Consider the following 21,913-nt stretch of genomic DNA (forward strand, 5'->3'; position numbering starts at 1 on the left):
TACACTTTATAGGGTTTCAAATGAAAAATTATCTATATATACCAAATATTAAAGTTATGGTCACGTTATTTTTTACAGAATTCAGTATTATTTCTAAAAGAACTGTGAACTTTCTGTTTCTAGTGATTATACGAGAATGTATACGAGAACGTATATGTTGGTAACAGTGCAGGTTTCTAGTGTCTGAAAATTATTATTGTTGCTAGTATTTACTTTTGTTTCACTGAAGCAGTTTGTTCACGTGTTACTGAATGTTTGTTGCCCAAGTGCCACATATATTTGTGGAAGTACATATCCTTTAGTGTGTAACAGATATGAACTATGTCCTTCAGTGTTACCAACACAGGTAGTGCAGTACTTAAATAAGCACTCAAGTTTTACAAAGTTGACTTAGGACATGGCCTGTTTTAGGCAAACATTTAAATAATATCTTATGTAAGTACTGTACGTTGCATCCTGTAGGATGACCATTTCTAATATAGTTTACTAGCGCATTATAATATTAACTTGTTGCAGGTTCTGAAGAAGACGTTATTACTATCGTTGAAACCTAGGTAAACGAAAAAGTTAACCTGTAACTGTAGGCTGTATATTCTTATATAAACAATATCAGTTGCTGTCGCTGCATAAAAATGTTAAAAATCTGATGGAAAATCTCTGTCCGCCCGAGGCAGATTGACAGAAACTGAAATAGACCTTCTTCAGAGTTATTATGGACTAGCCATTAGACGAACTGCACCTCTGAATGATGTTACAGCAATGAGAAAAACTGTATGGGCCAACTACTTTCATAATTTGTCCACAGATGACCACCCTGTTCACGGACTTTGCCCTAAAGGACCAGATTCTTGATGTAGTTAGCAAAAAGCAACAGAAAGTGGTCAAATATACCATCATAAGCATTCTCTCCCTGAGCCCGTTATGAATTAAATAAAACCAATTTTTAGAGACCTAAGTGACCCGGTTTTGCTTGATAAATGTCTTCATGGGGGCGCTCAAAAATACAAATGAAAATTTCAACCATTGCATATGGGAAAGATTACCCAAGAATGTTTTTGTAGGACTAAATACATTAAAAGGTGGTGAACTATATGCAGGATATGTTTCAATGGTGGAGTGATAGAAAGGTTGGAAGTCCTGAGAAATTTAGGAATAAAATGTGGCTCTAATATGGAAGATCAATTGCTTGCATGTGACAGACAACAGCTGCATGAAGCTGAAAGATTCGCTCTTCAAGTTACCAAAGAAGTAGGACGTGTTAAAAGGAATGCCAAGAGGAAGCTTGAAGATGAAGAAATGCTGCAGCATGAAGAGTATGCCACTGGCATGTTCTGAGGCACAGTTTAACTGGACCCATATCTCAGATTCCAGAATTCAGATACAAATATTTCCTAAAGTTCATTAAGCACTGCTCCGATTTTTTCTGTAACTTACAACAGTCCATACTTGTGTAGTATACCTAAGCCTTATTGCAGTACCAACTAAATTATAGAAAAAATAACTTTTATATTAGGAAAAAAATCATAAAAATTACGATGTAAGATGTGATTTTTATTATCATTGTAATATACATAACATGTGGAAAGGAACTGGTCTAGACCTCAGCTATCATGTCATGCATATGTGGTAAAAATTTGGTCTCCTTCAAATGTTTAACATTGTGTGAAATGGTACCTCAATTTGAGGAAGCATTTTGGAAAAAAAAATCCATCAATTTCTCTGCGATTTTTTGAGTAACCCTAATATTCAAAATACTTCTAATTTGTTTAGAAAGTGTGCTCGGACATGTCCGAAAGAACAGATACCATCTTCATATCAGTGCCTGAGAGAAATAGGTGTTGATTTTTACACAATATTGAGCCGGAAAAGTACCCTGTATCCTTAACTGACGATTTTTCGCGTATGAGCATAAATTAGTGGTATCAAAAGTATTCGCTCCATGTATAAAAAAATAGAAAAAATATTTGTATCGAGCCAGTAATTTTGTAAAGTATTATAAATCTTCCTTGGCCCTTGTACTGAGAAGAAAGTTATACAAACTGCGGGACTAAAGAATATAGAAGCTGTATATAATTTTCTAAGTGTAATTCTGAGAGTCGGACTTGTGTATGTAAATCGAGTGTTCTTTCACTCAAGTTTAAACTGACAAAGTAGTATGTGGGACATTCATGCAACCGAAGATGCTACTTGGCCTACTCAATCAAAGAGTCAAAAAGGACATTAGAAAGTGCACAGTGCCGGTGTTCTCATCTGTGATGAACTGAAAGGGACGGGGAAGTAGGAAATTCCCCGTCTTCCGCGTATACTGCAGTTGTTAACACCCACACTCATAAAAGCAAATGGCACTGGTGCAAGCCGCGCTCATGAACTAATTTGCTATTTAAGCAGCGGGTGTCAATAATGCAGCGTAAAATGCAGTTATCGAAGTATATCTTGTAGAGTGAACTGCAAGTGACTGCATTAAATGCGAATCACGGACAGCTAAACTGTACTGACATCTGGTTGTTATTATTGATGAACGCTTAACTGACTTCTAAGCAACGAAGTGTTTCGTATGTTTTTGCGTCTTTGGCTTGCAGCAAGAGCAATTCTCACCAGTTTCTTAGCTTAATTTGTGTGCAGTAGCCGTCTTCCACGTGTTACAGGCTACCTCTCATTTAACGTGTTGTTCTACATCTACATGGATACTCTGCAAATCACATTTAAGTGCCTGACAAAGGGTTCATCGAACCACCTTCAGAATTCTCTATTATTCCAATCTCGTATAGCGCGCGGAAAGAATGAACACCTATATCTTTCCGTACGAGCTCTGATTTCCCTTATTTTATCGTGGTGATAGTTCCTCCCTATGTAGGTCGTTGTCAACAATATATTTTCGCATTCCGTGGAGAGAGTTTGTGATTGGAATTTCGTGAGAAGATTCCGTCGCAACGAAAAACGCCTTTCTTTTAATGATTTGCAGCACAAATCCTGTATCATTTCTATGACACTCTCTCCCATATTTCACGATAATACAAAACGTGCTGCCTTTCTTTGAATTTTTTCGATGTACTCCGTCAGTCCTATGTGGTAAGGATCCCACACCGCGCAGCAGCATTCTGAAAGAGGACGCACAAGCGTAGTGTAGGCAGTCTCCTAAGTAGGTCTGTCGCATTTTCTAAGTGTGCTGCCAATAAAACGCAGCCTTTGGTTAGCCTTCCCCACAACATTTTCTATGTGTTCTTGCCAAGTTAAGGTGTTCGTAATTGTAATCTCTAGGTATTTTGTTGAATTTACAGCTTTTAGATTAGACTGATTTATCGTGTAACCGAAGTTTAACGAGTTCCTTTTAGCACTCATGTTGATGACCTCACACTTTTCGTTATTTAGGGCCAACTGCCACTTTTCACACCATTCAGATTTTTTTTTTCTAAATCGTTTTGCAGTTTGTTTTGATCTTCTGATGACTTTATTGGTCGATAACCTACAGCGTCATCTGCAAACAACCGAAGACGGATGCTCAGATTGTCTTCCAAATCCTTTACATACATAAGGAACAGCAAAGGGCCTATAACACTACCTTGGGGAACGCCTGAAATCACTTCTGTTTTACTCGATGACTTTCCGTCAATTACAATGAACTGTGACCTCTCTGACAGGAAATCGCAAATCCAGTCACATAACTGAGACGATATTCCATAAGCAAGGAATTTCACTATGAGACGCTTGTGTGGTACAGTGTCAAAAGCCTTCCAGAAATACAGAATCGATCTGAAATCCCTTGTCAATAGCACTCAACACTTCATGTGAATAAAGAGCTAGTTGTGTTTCACAGGAACGATGTTTTCTAAACCCATGTTGACTGTGTGTCAATAGACAGTATTCTTCGAGGTAATTCATAATGTTCGAACACAATATCCTGCTACATATCGACGCTAACGATATGGGCCTGTAATCTAGTGGATTACTCGTATTACCCTTCTTGAATATTGGTGTGACCTGTGCAACTTTCCAGTCTTTGGGTACGGTTGTATATGATTGTTAAGTATGGAGAAAATGGCTCTGAGCACTATGTGACTTAACTTCTGTGGTCATCAGTCCCCTATAACTTAGAACTACTTAAACCTAACTAACCTAAGGGCATCACACACAACTATGCCAGAGGCAGGATTCGAATCTGCGACGTAGCGGTCGCGCGTTTCCTGACTATAGCGCCTAGAACCGCACGGTCACCACGGCCGGCGTTAAGTATGGAGCTAATGCATCAGCATACTCGGAAAGGAACCTAATTGGTGTACAGTCTGGATCGGAAGACTTGCTTTTATTAAGTGATTTTAGTTGCTTCACAACTCCGAGGATATTATTCCTACGTTACTCATGTTGTTCTTGTTCTAACATACGAAACATTTTACCGCATCTGTCTGTTTTTCCTTGGTCTGTGCTTTCCCCCTACTGTATCTTTTTATTGTCTATTGAATACTGAAATCCCAGGTAGACATGATGAAGCCTGATGGCGGTCTCGGTCGGAGCAACAGCCAGTTTGCAGATGAGGTTTAACATCACCGGTTCATTGGGGGAACAAAGAAACTGACAGCTGATTTAAACATTGCTAATATACTTATAATTAATCTTATCATCTAACGCCATCTCAAGAAGCATTGCAGCCACAAACTGACATGTGCACGGACTAATTCTGTCGTGTATCTAACCCCTTCTTAATACCAGGTAACGCAAGTATTTCTGCTCTGAGCACTATGGGACTTAAAATCTATGGTCATCAGTCCCTTAGAACTACTTAAACCTAACTAACCTAAGGACAGCACACAACACCCAGCCATCACGAGGCAGAGAAAATCCCTGACCCCGCCGGGAATTGAACCCGGGGACCCGGGCGTGGGAAGCGAGAAAGTATTTCTGCCACATCACTTAAATTCTGTTCAGTGGTGATCTCAAGAACTAAAACCTCTTTCATACTGTGTTCCCAGTACCTCTAGAACCCACCACATGTGAATTACTAGTAACTGTGACTGTTGAATACTTCATTTATTTCTCGTTATTTTTCAACTAAGCTATTCGCCATGTTTAGCATTTGTGCCGATCTATGTAAAATAAATGTGTAGTAACCGAATTCTCCTTGATGTCAGTTCGGTGGTTAACTGAAGTCATGTCATTTGAATGTAGATTAACCAGGGCCATCGGCCATACTTCTGTGTTAGGGATATTGTTTTCTGTAAAAATTGCTTGGTGCAAATCTTCCTTTAAGTAAGAGATAGCTTCCGTTCAGCTGGTAGGCCATTGCATGTATTCCGTTTACTGTGGTCTTACCGAGACAGTGGTTGAGTTCATGTGTTATCATGTTTCAGATAGCCGGTCGAAGTGGCCGAGCGGTTCTAGGCGCTTCAGTTTGGAACCGCGCGACCGCAACGGTCGCAGCTTCGAATCCTGCCTCGGGCATGGATGTGTGTGGTGTCCTTAGGTTAGTTAGGTTTAAGTAGTTCTAAGGTCTAGGGGACTGATGACCTAAGTCCCATAGTGCTCAGAGCCATGTTTCAGATTACCGGCTCCGTTGTTCATAATTAGGTGGGGGAGGGCTAGCCGTTCGAGGAACGACTCCGTGTATCGAGTCCAGAGAAGTGTCGCTGCAAGTACTGTGTGGCTGTGGGTTCTCTTTGGTCACCAAGGAAGTGGACGTGACGTCGGCTGGGGGCGAGCAAGAGCAGTTAGTCTGCCGCTGCAAGAGAACGACGGCGCGCTGTGGGCAAACAGCCGGCGAAGTTGGCGACTGCGTAGTTTGCTCCATGATTACCGCTGGACTGGGTGACTGTACTGTACTGCGTACAGCGTGTCCATGTACTCTTATAATTAGGTACTTGAGAATTTCGTTTTGAAGAATAATGGTAGAAAAAGAAAACTACAGAAAGATGCTTTCAGTATTTTGAAGTTTGTCAGTACAACACTCCCTGCTCGCGACTGATTGATCGAGTGTACGTCTACTGTTTACAGTTGTTAGTTCTAGGTGTCACCTTTGTTACTGCGCTGATGCCGCTTATACGATAGGAATAAAATCCGTCTTGCAACTCTTTAGACGAACGGTGTACACCACCATGTTTCGAAATAGCGTCAATGTTTCTTTCGTAATTACCGGTCTTGTTTGTTTACCTGAGACATTTTTCCTGTATGTTTTCGAGCAATCTGAGCACACCGAGTTGTTCACACAGGAACCGGAGCGGGATATATGTGCCATTTGTATTCTCGAGCAGGGAGGCCTGCGGTGGATCCGGAACCGGCTACACTGGCTGTAAGAGCTGTCCGGCGCCACAAGCAGATAAATGCCTCCTGTGTGAGCCGCATGAAATTTTCATTTTAAGGGGAGAGAGGCCCATTAGAAACCAGCTTAATACGGTCCAATAAAAGAAACAATACCTGACATGGTGATACACGATCTCTACAGAAGAGCCCAGAAGTATCTCTTTGACATGTAGACCACGGTACGCCGGGTGAACATTAATAGAACCGACAAATTGCACGGATGGATTCTTGACTGGAATGGAGGAAGAGAAGTCCTATGAAAATTTGTCTGGAAATGGGCGGTTTGTATGCAACGACGACAAATCATCCCAGGACACATTACAGAGCTACATCGTATCCACATCAGAACATTCACACGTCGCATAGTGGATTGCCGCACTCTTTCGCACGTTTCGGTCTCTCTCTGAATAGCGCCACAGGAGTCGTGAACACGCTGTAGAAAGGTCTGCACTTTTGGAGCAGGTTGAGCACACAACGCTTTCCAGGTGTCCCAAGAGGTAGCAATCAAAGGGATTTAAGCCGTGATCCAGCACGCCATGATGTGGCGCCTCTGCGTCGTATCGAACGTCCAGGGAAGATGTTGTTGAGGTGTCAGTGAACTGTATTGCGGAAGTGGGGTGGTCCTCCGTCATGCAAAAACCACATAACTTGTCGCATTACCAAAAGCACATTCTTAAGCAGCCCAAACAGAGTATTCCGCGGGAAGCGCAGGTAAGTTCCTCCGTAGAGGCATTGTGGAATAATAAACGGTCCGAGTATGTGGTCGCCAAGAATCTCTACCCACACACTGATGCTAAACCGATACTGATGAGAAGCCTCAACCATTCCCCGACGTTTGTCTGTAGCCCACAGATGACGATTATGCAGCTTGATGATGCTTACCCTAAGCTCACGGGCCACTTTCCTGCAGCTTGTACTAGGCTTCGTCTCAATATCCTGTAGAATGCGGTCCGCCAAATCAGCTGAGCACACAGTCTGCCACATTCCTGCACGTTCGTCTGTCTGAAACGACCCATGATCATAAAGACGCCCATCAAGGACTTGAAATGTGTGATGTGGTTGGTGTGTGTGATGGTAATTTTTTGCTATAGCCGTGCTGCCTGTGGAACGTTTCTATCTGCCTGGCTGAACACTAACACCATCTCGGGCTCGTCTTGTTCCCGACATGAAAACCGGACCATTCTACTACTTTCAGTATGCTGCATCAGTCACATAGCCTGCAACACACAAGGAACACAAGACACGTGGTCAACGCCATCTATCGTGGTAACGATACATTTCCGGACACATGTTCGGAGGAGCTCTTTTCCTCCACTTGCCGTCAGTAATTCGTCCCTGCTATTTGTCGGTTTTATTAATGTTTACCCTGTATACTACGCCACAGCAGCACGATGAGAGAAAAGGCGACTGTGAGGGGCACAGATGTCAAACGAGTGATTGTAAGACTGTAGATCACATGCAGTACAATGTGGAAACAGAAAATTAGCCAAAATACCTAGAAAATTAACATTTAACTTTATTACCTTTCGCGTTTGACTCTCTTCTGGTTTGACTGTGTGAGAGACTTTCTTCCTTTTACCTTGTTTCTGACCCACTGTTATTTAATGGCACGTTGTCACAGAGCAAACGGTATAAGAAAAGAATCGAAAATGACAAGTATTAGCTACTGACTCACGTCTTACTCACTCAATCAGTAAAAGAAAGGTTCGGTGTAGTCATAGATTTATTTTAATTCTTTAAAAAACTGGGAGTCGTTAACGTGGTACTACGTATTAAATGGCGAAGCTACATTTCTTAATTTTCCGTTTCTACCCAACAGTCAGAGTTGTCTTCTAAACTTACGACCCAAAATAACGTAATACTTGGCATAGTAAAACTAGTGAAGCCACCCCGTTTCTCGATACATTTTCGTTGTAGCTAATCCTTTTTTAAACGCTTTTATTTCTCACCAGTGCAAATATATTTATTGTCCATCTATGGTTGAAAGACTGTGATTTCAGGTGGAAAAAAACCCTACTTCTTCTCTGACGAATTTCTCTCTTTTCTCAATGCTGTTTATCCACAGCTTTCCCGAAGCGCAGTTTCAATATCCAGATGCGATTCTAGTAGATGTACAAGATAACCATCGGCCATAAATTTCTTTAAAGGAGCGAGTAGGGTGTAGTGAGATAGTCCCAGATGTAGGGAATAGGGCGAATCTCACAACAACAGCTTTCACTGCCTGCTCAACTTATTCAGCGGCAAGTCTGTTGTCCAATTGTCAGTCTGCACCAATTCTCACCTACCAATGTCAAAGTAATATAACCAGTTACACCCGTAACGCGCAAGGTACGTTAAAAACCATAAATCTCTACCTAGGAAAGAAAATATCCATGTACTACTACGTATAGGCTCATCGCTGTAGCCGGCCAGTGTGGCCGAGCGGTTCTAGGCGCTGCAGTCTGGAACCACACGAACGCTACGGTCGCAGGTTCAAATCCTGCCTCGGTCATGGATGTGTGTGATGTCCTTAGGTTAGTTAGGTTTAAGTAGTTCTAAGTTCTAGGGGACTGATGACCTCAGATATTAAGTCTCATAGTGCTCAGAGCCATTTGAACCACTGTAGGCAGTAGATGCTAATGCGTTGTCTTCCATACATACCAAGGACCACGCTAATATGAATTTGGGAACCAACGCACATGTATTGTCCCTTCAAAACAAGTTGGCTATGGGGCGTTAGCTGATGGGCGCGACTGTAAACGTATTTTCCATGTACGATTGCTCACATTAGCCGACGCGCCTAGTGTCAACTTTGCGCGGATAAATCGCGTCCACTACAGTACCTTTTTTTTGTGGTTTTAGGGCGCACAACTTCAATGGTCATTAGCGCCCAGACTACGTCAAGAATGCACCGCGAGGCACAAGTTTAAAACAACAACTAAAAGGGAAAACACGATAAAAGACAGACTGACAGGCATAGGATTAAAACAACATCATAATCAAATGTTCTTAGAGAGGTTTGTCAAGTTGATAAAACGAAGAACGCGAGCAGCTGCTCGTGGGTCATCCGCTAAAATGGCATCTAGAGTACATGGCAGGCCAAGATCAAGACGCAGTGTGTTAAATCCGGACAGGACGTTAAAATGTGGCGGACCGTCAGCAATTGCCCACATGGGCAGAACGGCGCCGGCGCAGCCGTCAGCAGATGGCGATGGCTGAACCGGCAGTGTCCAATTCGTAACCGGGCCAAAACGACCTCCTCCCGCCGAGAAACGCGGGAGGAGGACGTCCAAGCCGCGGGAAGAGGTTTCAAGGCCCGAAGCTTGTTGTCCGTAAGTGCAGCCCAATCGGCATGCCACAGCGATAAAATGCGCCGACAAATTACCCTGCTACAATCCGACGAAGGGACACAACAAGAAGCTGTCCGAGGCTGGAGGACCGCAGCCTTGGCCGCGGCATCTGGAGCTTTGTTCCCAGGGATACCGACATGGTCAGGAACCCACATAAAGCTAACCGGAGAACCGACGTCCACCAGCTGCTGAAGAGAGCGTTGGATCCGGTGCACGAAAGGGTGAACCGGATACGGATCACTGAGGCTCTGGATGGCGCTCAGGGAATCGGAGCAGATGACATAAGCAGAATGTCGGTGGCGGCAGACGTAAAGAACAGCCTGGTAGAGGGCAAAGAGCTCAGCTGTGAAGACCGAACAATGGCCATGGAGCCGGTATTTGAAACTTTGTGCCCCGACAATAAAGGAACACCCGACCCCGTCATTGGTCTTTGAGCCATCTGTATAAATGAAGGTCATATTAATGAACTTCGAACGAAGTTCGACAAAACGGGAGTGGTAGACCGAACCGGGGGTAACCTCTTTTGGGAGCGAGCTGAGGTCAAGGTGAACGCGAACCTGAGCCTGGAGCCAAGGTGGCGTGTGGCTCTCGCCCACTTGAAAGGTTGCAGGGAGTGAAAAATTAAGGTGTTGAAGGAGGCGACGAAAGCGAACTGCAGGGGGTAGCAGGGCAGAGACATACAACCCGTATTGACGGTCGAGAGAGTCGTCAAAAAAGGAACGATAAGACGGGTGGTCGGGCATTGACAGTAGCCGACAGGCATACCGACAAAGCAGTATATCGCGCCGGTAGGTGAGTGGCAATTCGCCAGCGTCAGCATGAAGACTCTCTACGGCACTAGTATAAAACGCTCCGATCGCAAGTCGTAAACCCCCATGTTGTATGGAGTTGAGGCGGCGTAAGATGGATGGCCGTGCAGAGGAGTATACGAAGCTCCCATAATCCAGCTTGGAGCGGACGATCGACCGATATAGACGAAGTAGGACGGTTCGATCCGCTCCCCACAACATACCACTGAGAACACGGAGGACATTTAAAGAACGGGTACAACGGGCAGCCAAATATGACACATGTGGAGACCAGCTAAGTTTCCTGTCAAATGTAAGACCTAAAAATTTTGTTGTCTCCACGAATGGGAGAGCAACGGGACCGAGTCGTAAGGACGGTGGGAGAAACTCCTTGTACCGCCAGAAGTTAATACAGACCGTCTTCTCGGCAGAAAAACGGAAGCCATTGGCGACACTCCAGGAGTAAAGACGGTCAAGGGAACGCTGAAGACAGCGCTCCAGGACACGTGTACGCTGCGCGATGCAATAGATGGTAAAATCGTCCACGAAAAGGGAGCCTGATAGATCGGCTGGGAGGCAATCCAGTATTGGAGTGATCGCTATGGCGAAGAGAGCAACGCTCAAAACTGAGCCCTGTGGCACCCCATTCTCCTGGTGAAAGGTGTCTGACAGGACAGAACCCACACGTACCCTGAACTGTCGATCCATTAAAAAGGAACGAATAAAAAGAGGGAGGCGACCGCGAAGACCCCATGTATGCATGGTGCGGAGAATGCCCGCCCTCCAACAGGTGTCGTAAGCCTTCTCCAAATCAAAGAACACAGCCGCGGTCGGGCGCTTCCTCAAGAAGTTATTCATAATGAAGGTCGACAAGGTAACCAGATGGTCAACAGCAGAGCGGCGCCTACGAAATCCACATTGGACATTGGTAAGTAGGCGTCGAGACTCGAGCAGCCAAACCAAACGAGAGTTAACCATTCGCTCCATCACTTTACAGACACAGCTGGTAAGCGAGATGGGTCGATAATTGGAAGGCAAGTGCTTGTCCTTCCCCGGCTTAGGAATCGGGACAACAATAGACTCGCGCCAGCATGCGGGAACATGTCCCTCAGTCCAGATGCGATTGTAAGTACGAAGAAGAAAACCTTTACCCGCAGCATCTGAATATGAATAGAATCAGGCCCTGGAGCGGAGGACCGTGACCGGGCAAGTGCGTTTTCGAGTTCCCGCATGGTGAATGGAGCATTATAACTTTCACGATTCGAGGAGCGGAAGTTAGGTGGCCTAGCTTCCTCTGCCTGTTTGCGGGGGAGGAAGGCAGGGTGGTAATGAGCGGAGCTCGAAACCTCTGCGAAAAAGCGGCCGAAGGCATTGGAGACATCCTCCGGGGCCACAAGGACGTCATTCGCGACCATCAAGCCAGAAACTGGTGAGTGGACCTTAGTGCCAGATAGCCGGCGCAGGCTACCCCAGACAACAGAAGAAGGAGTAAAACTGTTGAAGGTGCTTGCGAAAGCAGCCCAGCTGGCTTTCTTGCTTTCTTTAATAATACGACGACACTGTGCACGTAATCGTTTATAAGTGATACAATTCGCCACTGTAGGGTGGCGTTTAAAGGTGCGTAAAGCACGTCGACGAGCACGTAAAGCGTCTCTACATGCTGTGGTCCACCAGGGGACCGGTACGCGACGTGGAGAAGAAGTGGGGTGAGGGATGGAATATTCAGCAGCCGTGAGAATGACATCCGTGAGGTGTGCGGCCTGACGATCGCAGCTTGTGAAGGTTTGATACTGAAAGGTCGCCCTGGAAGAGAAGAGCCCCCAGTCTGCTTTGGAGATGTTCCAACTAGATGAGCACGGGGAGGGGGTATGCTGCAGGAGATGGATAACACATGGGAAGTGGTCGCTCGAATATGTATCAGAAAGTGCATACCACTCAAACCGGCGTGCAAGTTGGGTAGTACATATAGAGAAGTCTAAATGGGAATAGGTGTGAGATGTGTCCGAAAGAAAAGTAGGGGCGCCAGTATTGAGGCAGACAAGATTGAGCTGGTTGAAAAGGTCTGCTAACAGGGAGCCCCTCGGGCAGGATGCCGGAGAGCCCCAAAGGGGATGGTGGGCATTGAAGTCTCCAGTTAACAAAAATAGGGCAGGTAGCTGAGCAATAAGCTGCATCATGTCTGCCCTGGTAACGGCAGATGACGATGGAGTGTAAACGGTACAAATGGAAAATGTAAAAGTGGGGAGAGTAATGCGGATGGCAACTGCCTGCAGGCCGGTGTCCAAGATCACGTAAGAAACAGATTGACCGTCCTTACGGCGGAACAGGCAACCGTAAAAATAGTTTTCCCGTCAGTCAACAGATGTCGCAGGCGACGCTACAATGCTAACTGACCTGTCCATGTCGCGGAATTGGCAACGCTGTATCTTCGGTGACGTGAATGACGCTGATTTGCGTTCGGCTAGAGCGCTACGCGCGAAATGCATTCGTCACACTGCTGACTGTAGCTCATGATCGGCTGTGGTTTTTCCCGAGTTTTCAATCTAAGAATGTAGATTAGCTCCTGTAATTCTACAAACCAAGTTTATTTCTCACAATCATATGCGAAATGAAATAAATGAAAAGTAACACACAAACATTTCTCCCGAGTTACTGTTTAAATACAGACTGTATTGCAGTCACAAGGGTTTTACACTCGCCTTCCATGCCGTCTATTTCCTCTTTGCTATACAGGTCTTCTGATACGGATTATGGTGGTAAAAAAGATCTCCACGTGCAGGTTAACACTAGAAAGTTTTCAAAATGCGCACTCGGTTATGATGCGAATTAAGGCTGGACATATTTCAGTGCCAGTCATTCCAAATTTAAATTATTTTACTTTGCATGTAACTTATCGTAAATGACATAAGAGTGGCACAAAACGATGAATTTTGGATTGTTGTTGAAAGGGGGCTGCAAACGCGGTAATATACAAGTGAAAGCGTGTTTTTCGAGCATATTTTGGCGGTGTCAACTTTGAAGAGCCACAGACGGCAAACTATAATTATGTTAAAAATTTACTTTGTACAGTTTAAAGACAACCCACAAATATTCGCAACAGACGTACGCTTTTATCTGCAACACAGTTATTACTGGGGATATCCACACTCGCGCAGACCTGTTACTATAAGTAGTGTTGTTTTCAAGTGAAAGCTGTGTGAGGATTATTAGCGCACAGATTAAAAAAAAAATTAAAATAGGCAGAGTCTATAGTTTGCATGTTATGTTCGTTCTCTTCTATTCTCCTCCCTTCATTCCAGTATAAACGCTTGTTCACAAGCATAAACGAATGGCAGTGAACATTGGCGAATTATCTATGAATACTCGTTTGCAGCAGCGTAAACGAGGTTTTACACTCGTTCACTTCGTTCGCTCTAGTATATACCAGGATTTAGAGGGACCGATGATCTAGCAGTTAGATGACGACTATTATTCATTTATTTCACTGTTGCGATTTCAGCTCTAGAGCCATTTCCAAGTACCAAGGAGAAGGTCTTGTAAGGTAATGCTTCTTAAATTGTTTACCAAATGTTACCACACTATGCTTCGCATTTTGTTATCCATATGTTATATTGGTTTCAGTTTTCACATTGCACACAAAAATGCCTCTACACCCTAAATTACCATAGTGACGTGAATAAACAGTTTTAATAAAGTCCAAATCGCAGCAAATATTTCATTTAAAAATTATATGATATGATACTTGTACAGGAAGGGCTGCCACGTTATATCGAATATAACATCGACAAAATTTAAATAGGATCGAATGCTTATGGCTCTTTATTGATACTTACTCGTAACTAATTTATTGATTTACCTGAATTTAAAATCCACTCGCGTAACCTTTCTTTATCTTTGATGGGAAATCTGAACATTTTTAGTTCAGGATTTGTTCGTCTACTTTTTCCACAGTTGATATACTCGTAGGTCCTCGGTATGACGACTCGATCCACTACCACCGGTATGTCAGAAACAGCTGTACTTCACAGACGTCAAATAGTGGAAAGCTGCACGCGTTCGGCCGATGTTGCCACATATTTCACAGAAGGGAGTGCTATCTAGTGGTTGATTCCAGAAGTAAGGGTGTGACGCTGTTGCCACCTGGTGGCCGTTCCCTGACAAGGGTTGCCTGCTAGACCAAGCGATCGGGCAATCTGTTTCTTACGTGATCTGGGCCGGTGTGCAATGTGATGGGATCGTAGCAAATATCATCCCGGACCAGCAACATAACCCCTCCATGAGCCGGAATACCTACCACAGGGGGTAGGTCAAAACGCACAGAGGTGTAGTGTGCCAAGGCAATTTGATCGCATGGGCGTAGCTTCGTTTCCTGGAGGGCTACGACGAGCGGACGGTGCAAGTGGAGCAGCAACTTCAAGTCCTCTCGGTTGGAGCGAATGCTGCGAATATTCCAGTGAATAAGTGCCATCGTAAGAAGAAAAGGAAGATGAAAGAAGGGGTCACCTCGAAGGCCGCTGAGGGCCTGGCTTCGAGCGAGCACTGCCGCCGCTATCAGTAGGCGGACAGTCATCGTCCATTGGGTCTATAGGTTCATCGGCCATCTTGGTAAGATGGCTGGGAGGGGGAGCTTCCTCCGCCGGTGAACGGCCAGATGTTCGGCTACCAGCGGTGCGGCCAGGCGAAACGGATGACGGCCTGGGGCGGCAACCGCTGGGTGGCGCAGGAGAAGAAATGCGCCGTGGCGGAGAAGGAGAACTGTGCTTCCGATGAGCCTTCTTGGAAGGTCGTTTGGTGGAAGTACCGGTCGAAGGCTGGGAGGTCGAGGTACGTAGGAAGTCGGCACGGGACGGTTCCTTCTTGAAGGCCCGTGCATCTGACTTCGGTGTCTTCGTCTTAGCAGAAGCTGAGGAAGGTGCTCGTGTCTGTGGGGTGATGGGAGGAAGAGGAGACGTCGACCGCGCGATCTTAGCACTGGCCGAACGGACGACCGTGGTGCTGAAGGTCAGATCGCATGTCTGGGTTGCTACCTCCCGGGTAGTCCGAGGAGAGGCGAGGACAGTACTGTATTTCCCCGCTGGGAGCAGCGTGGGCTTCCTACTAGCCAATAGCTTGCGAGCAGCCGAGGTGGATACTTTCTCTTTGACCCGAATTTCTTGGATACAGCGTTCTTCTTTATAGACAAGACAGTCGCGGGAGGATGCGGCATGGTCACCCTGACAGTTCACACAATGAGCAGACGGAGGTGGACAGTCACCCTCATGGGCATCCCTGCCACAAGTGACACATTTAGCCGCATTGGAACAAGACTGTCGAGTGTGATTGAAACGCTGACACTGGTAGCAGCGCGTAGGTGTCGGGTCATAGGTGCGAACAGAAATAACCTCGTAGCCCGCCTTGATGCGCGATGGCAGCTTAACACTATCAAAGGTCAAGAAAAGTGTCCGGGTCAGTACAAGGTCATTGTTGACCTTTTTCATGACCCTATGGGCAGCCGTCACGCCCTGCTCAGCGAGGAAAGATTGAATCTCCTCGTCAGTCAATCCGTCAAGGGATCTAGTATAGACCACACCACGAGACGGATTCAAAGTTCGGTGAGCCTCCACCTGGACAGGGAACGTGTACAGGAGTGTGGCCCGAAGCAGTTTTTGTGCCTGAAAGGCGCTCTCAGTTTCTAGTAATAAGGTACCGTTACGCAACCTGCTACAAGATTTGACAGATCCGGCTATGGCATCTATGCCCTCCTGGATAACGAAAGGGTTGACAGAGGAAAAATCCTTTCCGTCCTCAGATCGAGAAACGACGAGGAACTGTGGGGCAGGCGGTAGTACTTTGGTCACTGGTGGCTGGTCAAGTTTCCGTTTTTGGGCAGAAGTCGAGAGAGATGGAGTGAAATCCATTGCGGAGGAATCCCCCATGATTGCCAGCGTCTCCGATGGCGCGCTCCTTCCTTGTGGGGACCCTCTCAGAGGGCACTCCCGCCTTAGGTGAATGTTTACACCTCAGGTCACACCTACCGAGAAACAGACGGAGGGACCAATCGGCATGGTCAGAAGGTATCAGCTCAGGCAATCACCCCTCCCTGGGCCAGGCCTTTACCAGGGGGTACGTGCGTGCCTTACATGTCTACCCAGGGCGGGGAATTACGCGTTATCCCGCCACCGGCTACGCGTGCGAACGCGTGGGTCTGCCATCAGGCGCGCACAGGGAGGAAGGAAGAAGAGGAAAAAGAAGAGAGAGAGGGAGAGAGAGGACAGACTGTCTCAAACGCCGAGGCGGAGACCAGAGAAGGCAAGGAAAAGAAGGCAATGAGAAGGCAAGGAGAAGAAGGCAATGAGAAGGCAAGGAGAAGAAGGCAATGAGAAGGCAAGGAGAAGAAGACAAGGGAAAGATTAAGGAAGACAGTGAGGTGGAGAAGAGCAAAGAAAGGAACCAACCAAAGGAAGGAAGAAACGAGAAGTGAAAAAGCAAAATGACCGCAAATAGAGGTCGTGGAACCGTCCGTCTCCGGACGCAGGCGCCAACTACCCCCTTGAGGGGGAGGGACTCCTTTTAGTCGCCTCTTACGACAGGCAGGAATACCTCGGGCCTATTCTAATCCCCGGACCCGCAGGGGGGGCTACAGTACCTGAAGGACACTACAGCCATCCCCTGCGACGTTCATTCAGCACCGCGATGTGAAACATATATAGGTAGACGGTCGTTTCCTAGTATGTTTGTAGCCATTATTGTAACTCGGGATTACTTACGTAAGTGTGGTAAAATCAAGCGGATATTTAGCGAGTTCAAAAAAAATAAAAGAAAATATAATTGCCGGGAATTTCTAGTTAAGACTGCTTTCCACCTATTACTCTGCCTGCTAGTGAATTCCGGGTCGATATTCTTCTCGCCTTCTCTCTTGGCTTTCTTGTTTATGCTTTTCATCTCTTTCAAATTGGCCGAACCTGAAGCAGTGAATTACCACGAATATTTTTTTCATACTCCACCCAAAAGCTATTGCTACCGACTCAAAGACGTCAATCCTGCTTGGTGCCCTATCATTAAAACGAACTATAGAGCATAACACACCTAGTCACATGATTTTGAAACCAACAAACATTGGTTTTGTCAGGCGTTCTCATGCGAAGTGACTACATACACATCCAGGAAGACGCGTATGTAGCGACTTAAAATGGAACGGACACATAAAAGTAATCCGATGGTAAGGCAGATACCACACTGAGATACGCTGGAAGAACCCTTAGGATGTGTAGTCCACCTATAAAACACATGGCTTACGAAACCCTCGTTTCATCAATATGTGAATATTTCTCTTCCTTCCGTGATACGTGTCAGATAGAAATGGCAGAAACGAGAGAGGTGATCCACAGAAGAGAAGCGGATTTCGTTATAGGGTCATTTAGTAAGCGTGAAAGTATCACGGGGATGATCAGAAAATTCCAGTGGCAGTCATTGCAAGAGAGACGGTCTGCGTCACAGTGAGGTCCACTGTTAAAATTCCGAGAGCTTACGTTCCCACAAGAGATGACCTGTACAATTCTTCCTCCTACGAATATCTATTGAAAAGAACGTGAACGTTAAATAATAGAGATCCAAGTTCCCGTGGAGGCTTCCCAACAATCGTACTTCTCCGAAAGATTCTTGAGTGGAACAGGGAAGAGGAGAAGCAACACGGTTACATCAATTGCCCTTCATCCCACAAGGTACGCTATGATCGCTTGCGTAGTACAGATGTACGTATATAAATGTGTTTCCCGAAGCAAGCATTGTGAGAACAGGTTTTTGTCCTTAGGTGCCTGTACAAAGGCTTTATAGCTTTCTATACTACATGTGGTAGGGAATAATGGTCCGCATAAACCTGACCAATCGCAAATGCTTTAGATCGCAACGTAAGTCCAGCAACATCGTTTAACCTGTAAAAGAAGTGAAAGATGTCATGGCCGCGCAAAGAGCGACTTTTTAACAGATTTCTACCATCTGACGTAATTATTTTGATTACTATTCTATTGAGAAGATTCTACAGCACTTTTAAGTAGAAAATGAAAGAAAATCTGAAGTACTTTCCCCCTTTTACCCTCTGAATACGTGCTCCGTCACTAACTACCCTTATGTCACGTACGAATGCATGCTTTCGCGGCGATATCCGTTAGTAAAACATTCTCGGGTATCAAGCCGCCCCAAATGGTTTACTGCCCACGAGCTTTCGGCAAAGATCTCCTCTGCCATTGTCAAGCGGATGACTGTCGTGTGGTTGTCATTGCCGTGCTTATATAGCCGCGCCGTCGCTCGTGACGTCACTGCTCGGTCTCGCACCACGTATGGTAATGTTTTGGCCGCGCGACCGCCGGGCCCGCTTCAATTCCCTCAACACCGGATCCGACGCTGTACTCAGCTGCAGTCCACCGTCTCTATTGAAGGTGTCAGAAATTTTAATCTCTATGGCCTCGTTTATCATGCTATCCCAGAAGCCATTAGTCCATCTAATAATAGACGTCTCATCGAATGCAATTCTGTGTCCATTTTCTAGAGTATGTTCTGCTACAGCTGACTTTTCGGGATAGCGCAGAAGGTAACATCTTTAATGTCCTATGCGGCGCTGTTCACTAGTACGAACAGTCTGGCCGACATAGAACTGCCCACATCAACACGGTATCTTGTAAAGTCCTGGCGTTCTGAGGCCTACATCGTCTTCCACAGATTTCATTAGTTTCCGGATCTTTGCCGGAGGCCTGAAGATTGTGTCTATTTTATGCCTCTTCAGGAGACGACTAATCTTCCCTGTTGTCGAACCACAAAACGGTAAGAATGCAACCTTCTTGGTGTCTTCCTTTCAGGCTTGGATGACACTGCTCGTGAGATCTGTTCGCTGTTGTAGCCATGTTCCTTAAAAACTTTGCGTAAGTTGCTCAATTCTCTGGGCAAGTTTTCAGCGTCTGAGACGGTTTGAGTTCGATGTACTAAGGTCCTCAGACCTGACTGTTTCTGTGCTGGGTGATATAAGCTGGTGGCGTGCAGATACCGAACCGTGTGGTTGGTCTTGAGGTAAACGCTATGACCTAGACATCCATGGGGTTCAGGACTGACAAGAATGTCCAGAAACGGCAGGGGACCCTCCTTCTCTACTTCCATTGTGAAGTTGATGTGGTCGTGGATGCTGTTAAGGTGCTCCAGGAATTGTTAAGGCTTTCGTGGCCACTTGTTGACAAACCGCCTATTTGCTTCTGTCTCGGGTTCTTCGGCCGACATTCGTCTGATGATTTTACTGACGTTTCGCCAGCGCGAGTGGCTGGCATTGCCAAAGATTCACCCTCCATTGCCGATGGTGAACTGGAGCCGAGCTCGCGGCCGCAGACTATATGTACCTGGCTCGCCAACGTCCGAGGGCTTCTCCAAGGTCATTTCCAGTGCGGTTCTCCTCTTGCTACCTGCGACGGTCGTTCGCTGCAGTACGGGAAGCCAGGATCTGTTTACCTTAAGGCTTTCCTGTTTCTTGTTGTAGCTGTTATCGTGTTTCTGTATTTCTGCAGCTTCTCTAAACAAGCGGGACTGATAGTGCTTCTCTACAGCTAGAACTTCCGTGTCGGCGAATTCTATTACATGGTCGGTCTCACTCAGGGCGTGCTCTGCCACGGCCGATTTCTCCACCTGCCCCAACCTGCAATGTCGCTTATGTTCTTTGATCCTGGTGTTGATTGATCGTCCAGTCATTCCGACATAAACTTTTCCGCATGTGCATGGTAAGCGGTATATTCCCGACATTGCAAGTGGGTCCCATTTATCCTATGCCGATCTAAGACATTCTTTGAGCTTGCTTGTCGGTTTGAAAATTGTCTTTACGCCGCGTTTGTGCAGTATACGGCCAATTCTGTCGGTCAATCTGGGAATGTATGGCAGAAAGACCGTACCCGACATTTCTTTTCCTGATTTCTTACTTCGTCGAGTGTTTGGCTATGTTACACTTCTAATATAATTTGTGGAATACCCAGTGCTCCTCAGAACACTTTCCAGACGCATTTCGCGTTTGAGATGCTGCGGCTCACATATACGTCCTAATCGCGTTACGAGCGTATGAATCATGCTTCTTTTCTGACTCGGGTGGTGGTTTGATAGTTTGTGCAGGTATCGGTCCGTGTGTGTCGGTTTTCGGTACACGCTACGTCCCAGGTTTTCGCCGTCCCTTGTGACCAGCACATCTAGAAAATGTAGTTTCTTGTCCTTTTCTACTTCCATGGTAAATTTTATGTTGATGTGGAGGCAGTTAAAGTGTCTTAGGAAGTCACCAAGCTGTTCTGCATCATGGTTCCACATGGTGAAGAACAGCTTGGTGACTTCCTAAGACACTTGAACAGCCTCCACATCAATATAACTCTCCTGTGACAACCTCTTCACCTCTGAGTAGCACTTACAACCTACATCTTCAATTATTTGCTGGACGTATTCCAATCTCTGTGTTCCTCTATAGTTTTTGCCCTCTACGGCTCCATCTAGTACCATGGTTCCTGATGTCTTAAACAGATGTCCTATCATCCTGTATCTTCTGCTTGTCAGTGTTTTCCATATATTCCTTTCCTCTCCGATTCTGCACAGAACCTCCTCATTTCTTACCTTATCAGTCCACCTAATTTTCAACATTCGCCTGTACCACCACATCTCAAATGCTTCGATTCTCTTCTGTTCCGGTTTTCCCACAGTCCATGTTTCACTATCATACTGCCGTGCTACACACTTACCGTCTCGGAATGGCTCAAGTGGCTGTCAGCACTATGGCACTTGACATCTGAAGTCATCAGTCCCCTAGACTTATAGCTACCTAAAGCTAACTGGCCTAATGACATCACACACATCCATGCCCGAGGCAGGATTCGAACCTCCAACCGCAGCAGCAGCGCGGTTCGAGACTGAAGCGCCTAGAACTGCTCGGTCACAACTTCCGCCTACAGTCTCCGAATTTCTTCCCAAACTAATGCACATGTTTGATGCTAGTAGACTTCTCTTCGCTAGGAATGCCTTCTTTGCCAGTGCTACTGTGCTTCTGACGTCCTCCTTACTCCGTCCGCCTTTGGTTATTTTGCTGCATATGTAGTATAATTCCTTAACTTCATCTACTTCGTGGGCATTAATCCTGATGTTAAGTTACTTGCCGTTCTCTTTTGTGATACTTCCCATTACTTTCCTCTTTCTTCGATTTACTCGTAATGCTTATTCTGTACTCATTACACTGTTCATTCCATTCAGTACATCATGTAAGTCTTCTTCACTTTTACACAGGATAGCAATGTCATCAGCGAATCGTATAATTGACAGAGTGTGACTTTGAATTTTAATTCCACTTCTGAACCGTTCTATTATTTCCATCATTGTTACTTTTATGTACTGATTGAACAGTAGGGGCGAAAGACTACATCCCCGTCTTACACCCTTTTTAGTCTGAGGACTTCGTTCTTGATCGTCCACTCTTATTATTTCTTCTTACCTCTTGTACATATTGTTTATTACCCGTTTCTCCCTATA

The sequence above is a fragment of the Schistocerca piceifrons genome, chromosome 7 (genome assembly GCF_021461385.2).
Source record: "Schistocerca piceifrons isolate TAMUIC-IGC-003096 chromosome 7, iqSchPice1.1, whole genome shotgun sequence".
NCBI classification, from domain to species: domain Eukaryota; kingdom Metazoa; phylum Arthropoda; class Insecta; order Orthoptera; family Acrididae; genus Schistocerca; species Schistocerca piceifrons.